The 4,829-nt window shown below is 38.6% G+C and overlaps 1 pseudogene across 1 annotated transcript; it reads right to left on the bottom strand.

The window, feature by feature from the left end:
* Positions 1-1,575: 1,575 nt before the first annotated feature.
* LOC139356417 (uncharacterized) lies at positions 1,576-3,234 on the bottom strand (annotated as a pseudogene). Its single transcript, XR_011608261.1, has one exon. The product of XR_011608261.1 is annotated as an uncharacterized protein (transcript).
* Between the last annotated feature and the right edge of the window lie 1,595 nt (positions 3,235-4,829).

The raw sequence follows: 4,829 nt of genomic DNA on the forward strand, positions 1-4,829 counted from the left end.
GCTTGAGGACTAGTTATTGTTTATTTTGAGAACATGTATGTAATAGGTTGTTTCTGCTTGGCTGTATAAAAGAGTGAGATTGGCCAGGCGTGGTGGCTCATGCCTGTAATCCCAGCACTTTGGGAGGCCGAGGCAGGCAGATCACGAGGTCAGGAGATCGAGACCATCCTGGCTAACACGGTGAAACCCCATCTCTACTAAAAATACACAAAATTAGCCAGACGTGGTGGTGGGCGCCTGTAGTCTCAGTTACTCGGGAGGCTGAGGCAGGAGAATGGCATGAACACGGGAGGCGGAGCTTGCAGTGAGCCAAGATCGCGGCACTGCACTCCAGCCTGGGCAGAGTGAGACTCCGTCTCAAAACAAACAAACAAACAACAACAAAAAAAAGGTGCGATTTCTTTCTGTCTTTGTGGATTGCCTATAGTGCACATCACATTCTGGTTTAATGCTTATTCAATAATGAACTGTTTTGTTTCTCTGCTTCCTTTGTGGAAAATTTTGGGGTTGAGAGATTCTGAATTTAATTACATTTCACCCACACATACTTGGGAGGGCTTGCCATAGATTACACTCCCATTTGGCTCTGTGACATCACTCTGCACTGTGTTTTGTCCTGGGTCTCTGGCATACCTTGGCCTCTTGCCCTAACTTACTTTCTTTGGCCCTCCCATTAAGTAATACGTCCTCCCAGTTTCCTGCTCGATTTCTAGTTCATTTGTTTGTTCATTGTTTTCTTTTCTTTTCTCCTTTTCTTTTCTTTTCTTTTCTTTCTGTCTCTCTCTTTTCTCTGCTTCTCTCTCCTTCTCTCTCTCTCTCTTTCACATTCTCTCTCTCTCTCATTCTCTCCTTCTTTCTCTCTCCCTCTCTCTTTCTCTCTTTCTTCAGAGTTTTGCTCTTTTTGCCCAAACTGCAGTGCAATGGCATGATCTCGGCTCGCTGCAACCTCTACCTCCCGGGTTCAAGCGATTCTCCTACCTCAGCCTCCCAAGTAGCTGGTATTACAGGCATGTGCAACCATGCCTGGATAATTTTTTGTATTTTTAGTAGAGATAGGGTTTCACCATGTTGGTCAGCTGGTCTCGAACTCCAGACCTTAGGTGATCCACCCACCTCAGCCTCCCAAAGTGCTGGGATTACAGGTGTGAGCCACCACACCTGGCCAAGTTCTAGTCTTTTCTTAATATGAAAAAGTTCAGCCATGCTAAAGATTTCTACAACTGACTGCATGTGATGAGGGTTAATTTTTTTAAAAATCTTCAGTCCAGATTTCATTTCCAGATTTGAATTTTAATTGTCTATTGGACACCGTCATAGAGCACCTTTTCCCATTAGCACCTAAAACTCACCATGACAGAATAGTGGAGTAGAAACAAATGATTTTGGTTTGGTATAAAAAAAATCTTTGTTCACATACTAGAGCTGAGTTTTAATTGTGATGATTAGCTCTGTGACCTTGGAAAAGTTATTTTTAACCTCTTCAAGCCTCACTTTTCCATCTGACAAATCAAAATAATAATAGTGTTAGTATCGTCATATGCATCCGTGTGAAGAGAGTCCACCAACAGGCTTTGTGTGAGCAACACTGCTGTTTATTTCATGTGGGTGCAGGCGGGCTGAGTCCGAAAAAGAAGTCAGTGAAGGGAGATAGGGGTGGGGCTGTTGTATAGGATTTGAGTGGGTAGTGGAAGATCACAGTCAAAGGGGGTTCTCTGGCAGGTGGGGCAGTCGGGGGGGGGGGGTGGTCACAAGGTGCTCAGCAGGGGAGCTTCTGAGCCAGGAGAAGGAATTTCACAAGGTAGTGTCATCAGTTAAGGCAGGAACCGGACATTTTCACTTCTTTTGTGATTCTTTAGTTACTTCAGGCCATCTGGATGTATATGTGCAGGCTTGGGCCCAGAGGCCTGAGAAGTATCAGTATTATAAGAAATAACTTATAGAAATAAAGAAAACAATTTGATTTACTCTAATATCAAGAAGAATGAAATTCTAGGAATAAATTTAACCAGCGAAGTGAAAGATCTGCACAGTGAAAACTATAAAACAGTGATGAAAGAAATTGAAGAAGACACAAGTGAATGGAAAGATATTTCATGTTCATGGATTGGGAGAATTAATAGTGTTAAAGTGTCCATACTATCCAAAGCAATATAGATTCAACACAATCCCTGTCAAAATGTCAATGGCATTTTTCACAGAAATAGAAAAAGTTATTCTAAAATTCATATGAAACCACAAAAGACCTGAAATGGCCCAAACAAACAAAAAAAATCTTTAGAGTGAAAAACAAAGTTATAGGCATTACACATTCTGATTTCAAATTATATTAATAAAGCTATAGTAATCAAAACACTGTGGCACTGGCATGAAAATACAGACATAAAGCAATGAAACAGAATAGAGAGCCCAGAAATAAACCCAAGCATATAAAAATCAACTAGTTTTTTACAAGGACGTCAAGAAAACACAATGGAGAAAGAATAATCTCTTCAATAAATGGTGGTGTGAAAATTGGACATCCACCACTGGGGAGACTGGACCCTCATCTTACATCATACACAAAAATAAACTCAAAAAGGATGAAAAATCTGAAACCATAAAATTTCTATAAGAAACATGGGGGGAAAGTTTCTTGATATTGATCTTGGCAATGATATTTTTGGATATCACACCAAAAGCTCAGGCAACAACAACAAGGATGAATAGGTGAGACTACATCAGACTACATCAAACTGAAAACTTTCTGCGCATTGGCTGGTTGTGGTAGTTCACATCTGTAATCCCAGCACTTTGGGAGGCCAAGATTGGAGGGTCACTTGAGGCCAGGAGATCAAGGATCACCCTGGGCAACATAATGAGATCTGTCACTACAAAATAAATAAATAATAAAAAATTAAATGAAATAATCAACAAAATGAAAAGACAGCCTACCGATTGGGAGAATATACATATATAAATTGGGACTGTCCTGGGCAGACTGAGATAAATGATTGCTTTACCTTTTTCTGAAAAAATTACTACCTGCCCTTGGGGCTGTGTTTTCGTCTTACCTAAGAATTTGCCCATGGGTGCAACAGCATGCTGACACAAAGCAAGAAGGTTGTATAGTTCTGATCTTAAAGTGGAAAAAATCATCTGTGGTGAGGAATGGAATTGGACTTGGTGCAGCTCTATCTTGACTGGGAGCCATAAAGGCAAAAATGTTGAAGACTAAACACCCCAGCCTTTGGGCATCTACAGTGGATTTTTGGGATTGAGTTGCCGGACCTTAGGATTGCAGGTTTGGAGGTACTTTGAATAAAATGGAAGTTCCTTTCATAAAAACTATTGAAGCAACAAAGGAGGAAGGCCTTGATAGAGTGAAATGTTTCATTGTATTTGCACTCTGAGGTGCAGAGATGTTTGGAGAAATCTGTTAGTGGCAGGATGGGAGGAATTTGTCTTGAGAGCTAGAAACTCTGAGGTCAGGTTTTATTGCGATGTACCTAGGTAGGAATTTTCTTAATGCACTCATCATGCATGGAGTTGATAGCACGTTGAATCTGTGGCTTGATATCTTTTGTTTGCTTTGGAAAATTCTTACTGTTTTAGAGGGGGCAACCTCAAACTTACAGAAAATTGCAATAACAATACAAGTAAATTTTTTTCTCTGAAATGTTTATTGATAAGTGGCTGATATAATGCCCTATCACTCTTGATTAGTTTAATTTATATTACCTGTTGATTAGAAATTCTACAAAATCAGAGTACAATGATCAAAGTGAGGAAATTAACTTGAGCTTACTGCTACCAATGAATCTTCAGACCCCACTCAAATTTCATCAATAGTCTCAATAATGTTCTTTATATCAAAAAGATGAAATCCAGAATTAAGCATTTAGATTTCATGCCTCTTTAGTTCCCTTTAGTTTGGAAAAGATTGTCTATTTTTCTCGACTTTTATAACCTTGAAATTTTTGAAGATTACAGGACAATTTATTTGTAGAATGTCTCTCATTTTGGTTTTTTCCATTATTAGATACAATTTTTGTAGGGGTGTCACAGAAGTGATGCTCTATTTTCTCATTGTGTCTATCAAGTGGATCATGATTTTGATTTACTCTTACTGATAATGCTCAACTAAACCTCTTGATTAAAGTGGTTCTGCCAAGATTCTCACCTGCCAAGCTGCACTTTTTCCCTTTGTAAGTAATACATAATTTGGGAGAAGATACCTTAAGGCTACATAAATACCTCATTCCCCTTAAAACATTTCAATATATTTAATTATTTATATTAATATGGTGTCATGAATTCCTACTTTATTCAATGGGTTACAATTCTGTTATTGTTATTTATTCTGATGTTCAAATTGTCCCATATTTGGCTTGTTGGAATCTTTTCAAGTTGGCTTCTCTGCTTTTTTTTGGTCATGTCTCCATCATTCTTTGAGCATTTTCTTACTTTCTTGTACAAAAAGATATTCTGGGCTTATCTTACACTTTCTCTGCTCTTGCTTTGAAATTACCATTTCTTTAATGAGCTCTGTTTCCCTTTCGAGGAGGATGGTTTTTAGAAACCAAGTTCTAGGTAGCATGTGTACTCATTGCTGTTGAGGTGTCGCTGCTCCTGGGCCCTTTCTGTGAATAGAGCTAGGAAAGTTCGATTATACTTTGTTAAACCTTTTTATCATGCCTGATGTGTCTCTTAAGCTCTTTTCTAAATTTTGCATTCTTTGCTTCTCAGTGCTTTTATTCTACTTCTGTCCTGTATCCAAGTTTACTTGTTTTCTTGCCAACTTTATGCAATTTTCTGTTAAACCTATCTGGTAATATCTTAATTTTAGTCAT

The sequence above is a fragment of the Macaca nemestrina genome, chromosome 1 (genome assembly GCF_043159975.1).
Source record: "Macaca nemestrina isolate mMacNem1 chromosome 1, mMacNem.hap1, whole genome shotgun sequence".
NCBI classification, from domain to species: Eukaryota; Metazoa; Chordata; class Mammalia; order Primates; family Cercopithecidae; genus Macaca; species Macaca nemestrina.